Source organism: Gymnoscopelus microlampas (assembly GCF_963454915.1).
Source record: "Gymnoscopelus microlampas genome assembly, chromosome: 4".
Classification (NCBI taxonomy): Eukaryota; Metazoa; Chordata; class Actinopteri; order Myctophiformes; family Myctophidae; genus Gymnoscopelus; species Gymnoscopelus microlampas.
The window spans coordinates 27,826,524-27,836,523 of NC_139941.1; the positions used below are offsets into that span (position 1 = coordinate 27,826,524).

At 42.6% G+C, this 10,000-nt stretch overlaps 1 protein-coding gene across 1 annotated transcript in view; it reads right to left on the reverse strand.

Annotated features, from left to right (window-relative positions):
- The window catches only part of frmd3 (FERM domain containing 3), a gene marked incomplete at its 5' end in the record, with an annotated part of 79,138 nt that overhangs the window by 48,313 nt on the left and 20,825 nt on the right, over window positions 1-10,000 (reverse strand). The gene's annotated exons all lie outside the window — the stretch shown is intronic.

The window sequence follows — 10,000 nt, forward strand, 5'->3', positions numbered from 1 at the left end:
TGTGTGGGAGAACTTGGGGCGGTTGAACACCAGACGAGCTGCAGCTTTCTGAACAAGCTCCAGAGGTCTGATGGCAGATGCCGGAGCACCAGCCAGGAGGGAATTGCAGTAGTTCAGGCGGGAGATGACAAGAGCCTGGATGAGCACCTGGGCTGCCTTCTCCGTGAGGAAGGGGCGAATCCTCCTGATGTTGTAGAGGAGGAATCTGCAGGACCGTGTCACTGATGCGATGTTTGCCGAGAACGACAGTTGATCGTCCAGGGTCACACCCAGATTCTTCGCAGTCCGAGTTGACGTCACCACAGCATTATCAATGGTGATGGCCATGTCTCGGTGCGGACAGCCCTTCCCCGGGAGGAACATCAGCTCGGTCTTGTCCAGGTTGAGCTTCAGGTGGTGCGTAGACATCCACTCCGAGATGTCAGCCAGACAAGCAGCAATGCTTGATTGATTGTATGACATTCTATAGTAGTTGTGTATATCTGTCTGTCTCTTATATGTCATCATGATTTGTGTGCATGGGGAACTCATTTGAAACAAGCTCAGTGCTTTTATGAGTCTTCCAGTTTAGTAGACCTTGTATTGTGAATTTGTACTTCCATGTACTGTTGTTCTCATGTCTTACTAAATAAAGTACATCAATCAATCAATCAATGCGTGCCTCCACTTGTGTGTCAGAGGGGGGGAATGAGAGGATCAGCTGGGTGTCATCGGCATAGCAGTGGTAGGAAAAGCCATGGGAGTGGATGACAGCACCAAGAGATGTAGTGTAGAGAGAGAAAAGAAGAGGACCCAGAACCGAGCCTTGGGGAACCCCAGTAGTGAGTCTGTGTGGTTCTGATACAGACCCTCTCAGCATCACCTGGTAGGAGCGACCCGTCAGGTAGGATGCAAACAGGGAGAGTGCAGAGCCTGAGACACCCATCCCCTTAAGGGTGGAGAGGAGGATCTGATGGTTCACTGTGTCGAACGCTGCAGACAGGTCCAGGAGTATCAGGACGGAGGAGAGGGAGTTCGCTCTAGCGGTATGGAGCGACTCACTGCCAGGAGGGCAGTCTCGGTCCCTTGGGGAGAACGTTCCGAAGAAGGACAGACGCTCAGATGACTGAATGAATGCCCTTTGAATGTGTTGTGGATGAAGATATCACATCTTTACAAAGATTAGTGTGACATGGGACTAGGCTGGACTTGGTTGCATATGAAATTAACGTTTTCTGAGCTAACTTTATGTTTTGAATAGCAGCAATCACAATACAAAGTGTAGCACAACACTAAGAAAATTGAACACTGGATTTATGTTCCACAATGGATATGTAGTTTGTAAACACTTTGGGAGCAGAACAGAGGAGGCATCGACAGGAGGCTTGTCAACGCATGTACCTCATTTCACTTTCAACCTTAATTAAAGATCAAGATGTGAGCAAAGCCATAGACTACAGTATAAGTATGAGTCATTTCACATCTAACTGTAATGTAAGAGCTTCATTATTAAGCATTCCATTTTAACCTGTCTCAGAAACTAGGTAGGCTATTCTATGAGTTTATCCACTCTTGGTGAGCACACCAGTATTGAACTGCAGATTGGCTCCAACTAATTAAGTTGATTAAACAAGCGGACACCCGAAATCATCAACACACCACATAAATACACCTGCAATTAACCTGTTTCTTCTGCTTCACAACCTCCACCCCCCATCCTCCACCTTTCTCCTGCAGTCCAATCACCTCTCCCCACTCGCTCTCCATTCCTCTAGGAACTTATGGGGGAAAGGAGCCACAATAATAAACCGCCCCAGAGCAGAACCGCGACATTTAAGCTGTTGATTTACATTTTCACGACAGGCCATCAATGGGATTTGTAGTTGTGGTCACGGTTCCATAGCCCGGACAGACGGACGGACGGACGGACCGACGGACGGGGTGATTATGAGCTAATTTAAACTTCAGTAGAGGTGTGCAGTGGTGTAAAGTAACTAAGTACATTTACTCAAGTACTATTTTGAGGTATTTTTACTTTACTGGAATATTTTTACAACCATGTAGCAACCGTTTCCTCAAATTAATCAAGGTTGAAAAACTGCATCGCCTATTTCTCATCTAAAATGTAAAAAAACAAAACAATGTTGGACTGTGTAGGTGAAATAGAGATATTACAAGTAGCTATTTCTCTGCAATTGGCTAGTTCGCAATTCTCTACTTCATTGTTAAGTGAAACAAGGACAAACTACATCCCATAGCCTGGAGGGACAATTGCTCTGCAAATGGCTAGATCGCCTGGCAACAGAACACAGTCTGCAGCTACAGAACACTACTGTACTAAGTGAAGTGAAAGCTACCCTCCCGCTGCCAAAAGAACTAGAGCTGCTTACTTCCGCAGGCTTGAGGAGGATATTTTTGAGAGCATTTAAGGGAAAAGGGGCTGGGCACAGAAAGACGCATGCATGAACACACACAAACATATACACACGTGCACACACACACACCCTAACGTGAGAATAAATCCAGCCATAGGATGAAGTGACTGTCACTAAAACTCCCTCTCTCTCCCTCTCCCTGTCTCACTCTCCCTTTGCTTTCAGTCTGTCAACTCCCCTCATCCCCATTTGTCTCTTTCATCTCCTCAATTTCCTCCTTTGTCCTCCCTAATCTGACTTCTCTCTTTAGCCTCGCTATTTCTCTCTCTCTCTCTCTCTCTCCTCTCTCCTCTCCTCTCTCTCTCTCTCTCTCTCTCTCTCTCTCTCTCTCTCTCTCTCTCTCTCTCTCTCTCTCTCTCTCTCTCTCTCTCTCTCTCTCTCTCTCTCTCTCTCTCTCTCTCTCTCTCTCTCTCTCTCTCTCTCTCTCTCTCTCTCTCTCTCTCACACACACACACACAGAGAGAGAGAGAGATAATGGGAGGGGTAAAATATGTAGAAAGAGTGAGAGTGCACAGAAAATCCTCAGTGTCAATTAAGCTGAGAGTGCAAAAATTAATGCTAATGTACTTGTTGCTAATTATAGTTGTGCTTTTACAGGTCTATTTGGGTTCATTTCCACAGTCTCAAAGCTAAACTGACTTTTACTGTGTGTTTGTGTACGGTATTAATACTGTTAGAGCATTATAGGAGGAATTATACAGTACATGACATTTTGCATTATGGCCTTCACTCCTTCAAAGCAGTAGCCAGTGATCGCTCATTCAAACAACAATTAAGGGTAAGAATGAATCAATGGATTTTTACAGTTGTTCCGGTGCCGATAGTATTGGAAATATGCCTCCAATACTGCTTAATATGCTGGATCAGGTATAAGCGAGTAAGCAAGTCTATGCACCGAACCAATATCAAGTAATTTATCTCATGATAATAGCTTATTTACACTCTGGAATGCACTCCCAACCATATAAAAAATGCCCCCGCCCTCCCCTCCTTCAAAACCTCACTCAAAACCCACCTCTTCAGGATAGATTTATTGGCATTTGGTTTGTCTAACCTTAAAACGAATCAGATCGATCTGGGTTATAACAATATCTTTGACTCCTTTGGCTTCAATTTTTAGGACAGCTCAAGCGAAGCGAGCTGTCCTCTATGGAGAGAGATGAAAGGCAACTGAGGTATGTGGGATGTAACCTCTGCAGGCTTATAAAGAGAGGAGGTGGCTTAGGCGAAAAAGGGGCGTAACGGGGCGTGATTTGGTCAGGGACTCTCTGTTTGTGGGAAAAAGTGGGCCGGCTTGCTAAAAAAGGGTCTGGTTGCCACCGATTGGTTGCTGCAACTTGGATTCATGCAGGGAGACGCCCCCTCTTTGCTCCAAACACCGATTGGTTGCTGCAACTTGGATTCATGCAGGGAGACGCCCCCTCTTTGCTCCGAAAAATTTGGAACGGCTGCCTGTTGTCACAGGCACTCAGGCACTGCAGAGAAGTAGACACAGTGGTGGAAAAAGTACTCAAATTCTTTACTTAAGTAAAAGTACCAATACTGCAATATAAAAATACTCCGTTACAAGTAAAAGTCCAGAATTAAAAATGTACTTGAGTAAAAGTACAAAAGTATTGGCATCAAAATGTACTTAAAGTACCAAAAGTAAAAGTACTAAATATTTGAAAATAGCCGATCTACAAATATTTGAAAATAGCCGATCTACAAGCTCACAAGGCGTCGCGATGCGACGCGTTGTGAGCTTGTAGATCTGCTATTTTCAAATAGCCTATAGGTATGAAATAGGGCTAAAGTGGTTAATGTATATTTCATTATATCATAGTTTATATCTGAAAAGTAACTAGTAACTAAAGTTTTCAACTAAATGTAGAGTAAAAGTGCAATATTTGCCTCTGAGATGTAGTGGAGTAGAAGTAAAAGTATTGTAAATTGGAAATACTCAAGTAAAGTACAAATACCTCAAAACTGTACTCAAGTACAGTACTTTAGTAAATGTACTTAGTTACTTTCCACCACTGAGTAGACATGTAGACTATAGACTATGGAGGCATCAGAATTTTGTATTAAATTATAGAATGCACCAAAACATTAATAAGTGTTGACTTGAATCTATTTAAGCCACAATAAAGCCCCGCTTTTATTTTTGATTTTTATTTGGGGTTTATTTAGCATAGTTTTAGATGATTTTCTGTGCACATTTCTTCATTTAAGCATCGCGAGCTGCGAACGGCCTTTTTGCATGTAGTTGAAGCGCAAGGGGCGGCGGTGGGGAGAGAGTCGCAGATAGACAGCTGGAGAGTTGAATAACCTCCTCTTCAAATAACCAGATTTATTTACCAAAGTAGCCTATGTAGGCGACCTACATGTTTATGTTTTAGCTTAGACACGGGTAGCCTACAATAGTTGGTAGATGATTGGTAAATTATTAACCATGACAACGACTCAAAGACTTTTATTTTGTACTTTCTTGAACCACAAGCATATCGCTGCACCAGTAGGCTACATGAGAGAGAAAAAGGGGGGGGGACCACTTGATACACAAAAACAAAGCTGGCAATGTATTGCTAATATCCAGGGATGCTTTGTTAGGCTACAGAGTGCAAAGCACTACATTTAGCCAGTGAGAATTGCAGTGTACATAAAGTGCGCTCGGAAAGGTTTATTTTAGGAGCGCTTTGTGATGCACCGTGCAGTCAAATCCGCGGTGTCAATAAATTCCACTGCCCGCTCTTTGATGAGTCCTCCATCCTCATGAATCGAATACAAACTGCAACTAGTTCCCGTTTGGAAAGCGGGAAATCTTTATACGCGAGTAGGCCTATTGCAAAATATTGTCCAATGTCCACTGAGTTCAGCCTTTATTTTACCAAGCAGGACTGATGCTGCAGCCTGAAGCAGCTTGCCCTGAAAGTGGTTTAGGCGACCGTTCGTTTAGGCGTCCTCGCGTCGCTGAGTTTGCTCTGGACAAACTTTTTTTTTACGCTGGTGCCATTGCTGCCTCTCTGCTGTCTCAAGAATCAAACATGAAGAGAACGAGGCCACTCAGGCCAGGACATGTGTGTGGTGTTTATATTGTGCGCTTATGTCAATAAACCGGTTCTGTGAATGAGGGACACAGACAGACACATTTCACACTCGAGTGTGAAATGGGATTCTGAGAATACACATTGGCTCAATTGCTCAAAAGACCCAACATCCTCCAGACACGCAGGACGTAGAGAGAGAATGGATGTGTATTACGTTATTTGTCAGCCTTAAGTATAGGGGCGATATTCATAGTAAATACACAAAAAGCTGTCTGGCGGAGTTAAGGCACAGTGGCCCTCATTTATCAACGCGGTGTAGCCCGAATAATGAACGTACGGCGATATCACCGCACCTTTCGGCATTTATCAATATATCCTGACGTGGGCTTCATCCTACTTTACGCTGAGATCTCACGTCTGGTCGAGACCAAATTGTTGACGTTGGCTGCGCCCGTTTATTCCATTCTAGACCTGCGGAGCAGACGGTCTGACAGGCATCTGGACACATATATCCACTCCAAAATGTATATCTACACTAATAAATAATCCCTGTGAAAATATAACATTTTATAAAGTAATTTAAACAAACTGCTTTAACAGTCATTCGGTTAGGCTTGCAGATCTGCATGGCTGCGTTGGCTATTTGAAAATAGCAGATCTACAAGCTCACAACAGGTCCCATCACTACGCGTTGTGAGCTTGTAGATCTGCTATTTTCAGCGCAGCAGCGATTCTGCGAGATAATTTTCGGAAGCCCCGAGTCCCCGACATTCTTTTCATGGACAGTGAGGTCCAGAGAGAGAGAGAGAGAGAGAGAGAGAGAGAGAGAGAGAGAGAGAGAGAGAGAGAGAGAGAGAGAGAGAGAGAGAGAGAGAGAGAGAGAGAGAGAGAGAGAGAGAGATAACCACGATAACGCAATGGTGATTATGAACCACGTACCCAAACCCGTTAAAGGCTGCTTTTCCCAAGCTGAACTATACTATTGTTCAATGAAAAGCATTGTAATCCGATTAGTGGCCATTTTTTCATAATGTATTCGAGTGCAATACACCTACCAACCGATAGGGTCACTCTGTTAAAAGCATATGGCCACCGATCAGATTAAAATGCTTTTTATTGAACAATACGGATGATACAGGTACTTTTGAGAGCCCATATATACATGTAACCTCCGTCGCCATGGGATAAGCACTTTATCTTTGAAATATGAACGTTTATGTAGATGTACGGGTCATGAATGGAGAAAGTGCAAACACTAGGTTGAAGTTCATCCATGACGGTCGTGACAGTCGACCGTCGTGTATCCGTGGCTATTACTCCCTCTAACATTTCCCATGTTTTTAGCAGTGGTGGAAAAAGTACTCAAATTCTTTACTTAAGTAAAAGTACCAATACTGCAATATAGAAATACTCTTGTTACAAGTAAAAGTCCAGAATTCAAAATTTACTTGAGTAAAAGTACAAAAGTATTGGCATCAAAATGCACTTAAAGTACCAAAAGTAAAAGTACTAAATATTTGAAAATAGCAGATCTTCAAGCTCACAACGGGTCGCGATGCGACGCGTTGTGAGCTTGTAGACCGGCTAGGTATAAAATAGGGTTAAAGTGGTTAATGTATGTTTCATTATATCATAATTTATATCTGAAAAGTAACTAGTAACTAAAGTTTTCAAATACATGTAGTGGAGTAAAAGTACAATAGTTGCCTCTGAGATGTAGTGGAGTAGTAGTAAAAGTATTGGAAATTGGAAATACTCAAGTAAAGTACAGATACCTCAAAATTGTACTTATAAGTACAGTACTTGAGTAAATGTACTTAGTTACTTTCCACCACTGGTTTTTAGTGTATTGAAATAATGTCATGCATATTTGTCCAGTGCATAGCCTACTGCAGGCCTTGTTGACTAGATTTAGAATAGATTTTTAAGCTCTTGCTCCTGAAATGATCGATTATTTTTTAAGGGGAAACGCCATCATTTAACATGCAAGTCAATGGGTGAGAAGGACATTGCCAGGCACAAGTGTAGGTAATTAATGTATTTGTGCAAGATGACCCTGCTACTGTATATAAAATGTGTATATTACTCGTTCATCATGGTTCATGTTCAAATAGCTCAATCCAAAATATAATGCTGTAGGCCTAAGTGTTAGGCTGTATTTCCGCACCTGCTTAATTGTAATTAATGCTTAAATATAGTTATGACCGGTATTTTTTATCAGATGTCTGATACATTTGATTCATTCCGGACATTGGGACCAGCAGGTTACAATCCTATATCGTAACCCCTGGTATTGACCACATTGCTTAGCAGAGTTCAGTGATGCAAATGCATGTCAAGTTGATCAACAGATTGTATTATTCTCCAATGCAATAACAGTACTGAAATGAAGGCTATAAGGGCAATAATGGGAGCCCTTTCTTTTTTAAAGTAACTTCAAAGTTACTTTTCACAGTAACACATTACTTTTTGGTGTAAGTAACTAGTAAAGTAACTGAGTTACTTTTACATGACAAGTAACTAGTAATGGTAACTAGTCACTGGTTTTCAGTAACTAGCACACCACTAGCACAACACTACAACGGTGTCTAACCGAGAGTTATACTTCTCCAGTACAACGGTGTCTAACCGAGAGTTATACTTCTCCAGTACAACGGTGTCTAACCGAGAGTTATACTTCTCCAGTACAACGGTGTCTAACCGAGAGTTATACTTCTCCAGTACAACGGTGTCTAACCGAGAGTTATACTTCTCCAGTACAACGGTGTCTAACTGAGAGTCCATGCAGATCACAGTTGACAAATATTATATATTATCGGAGCTATTATTAATGTTATCGGTTTTATCGTGATGACGTCATAATTCCTGATATCGAACCGATAATTATCGGGCCGATACTTATCGTGCACTAATAATTTTATCGCAAATTATTGTCTCCGCCAGGCCGAAGGCATGGCGAGAGAGTATGTTTTACCCCCTGTCCGTCCGTGTGTCTGTGTGTGTGTGTGTCCGTGTGTCTGTGAACAGCTAATCTCTGGCACCGTTGGCTTGATCGCAGTGAAACTGTGCACACACACTCCCTGGATGCCAGAGCAGAACCTCTGCCCCAAATTTTTCACATGGGCCTTTTATAGCGCCACCAGGAGGCTGATTTGTGCAAAAGACATTTTTGGACAGTACTCCTACAGATTTTATCCAAACATCACGCAAATCGGTGCACAGTATCTCTATAGTCATGTGATCAACACAGATCTGCCTGATTTTCCATATTCCATCCTGATTGGCTAAGGTTGGCTTCCAAAGTTTGCAGGATTGGTCCATTTTGAACTAAATGCCTCAAATCATGAACGCAGCTTGTGATTTATGTGAAATTTAACACGCATGTTCCCACTAGGCCGAGGAAGAAATGCCATTTGAAAATGTTCAAATCAGCCTCATGGTGGCGCTATAAAAGGCAGATTTGTGTTTTTAACTATCTGCACCGATCTGCGTGAAACTTTGCACACATACTCCCTAGAGGCCAAGGAAAAATATCTGCCCTGCATTTTTCATATTAGCCTTTTATAGCGCCACCAGGAGGCCGACTTATGTAAAACTTTTTTTTTTTTAGATTAAGCCTTCACATTTTTTCCAAATTTCACGCAAATCGGTACACATGATCTCTATAGTCATGTGATCAAGATGCATCTGTTTGATATTTCATATTCCATCGTGATTGGCTAACATTGACATCTAAAGTTTGCAGGAGTGGCCCGCTTTGAACAAAATGCCGCAAATCATGAACACAGCGTCCAATTGTGGTGGAACTTTGCACGCACATTTGCACTACGTTGAAGAACAAACGCCACCCTTTTAACATTGCCCTATTATAGCGCCACCAGGAGGCAGATGTTTCTTTTTTATATTACTTTTAATTTTGTCCAAACATGCAAATCAGTACACATGATCTCTATAGTCAAGTGATCAAGATGGATCTGTCAAATTTTTTATATTCCATCCTGATTGGCGAATTCCGAAAATTGCTGGCCCACAATAACCTACCTGACCTGGCGGAGACCTGTGCTCCGAGGAGCACTTTTTCTGGTTTTTATATTTTTCTCTGTTGTTGGTGACAACTCTAGTGCGACGCCACGACGGCACGACGGTGTCATGAATGCGTCCTTTCACAATATTGTGCGTCAGCGACGCAGGACGCAGGCCTATGAGCATCTCTGCTCAGTGCGGCTGCAGAGTTCATGTGCAACATCGCATGGCTGTGGCTTTACAGTTTTCCTTCGCCGTGTCTGTAGGTCACCCCCAGGGACCCCCAAGGGTCTCCAGGGACCCCTAAGGGGGGGGGGGGACCGCGGACCTCCTTTTTTTTTTTTTTTTTCATCCCATGCTTTTGTACCCCCAAAACTATTTTCTTTTTTTTGGGGGTGGGGGGGGTCCTGCGCTGTCCATCATGACATCTATGTCATTCTTTCTTGTTTTTACAAAAAGCGTCTGCTAAATGACTGTAATGTAATGTAATTTATTTCAGTTCACAAATGGTAACAATTACTACCATCATTTACC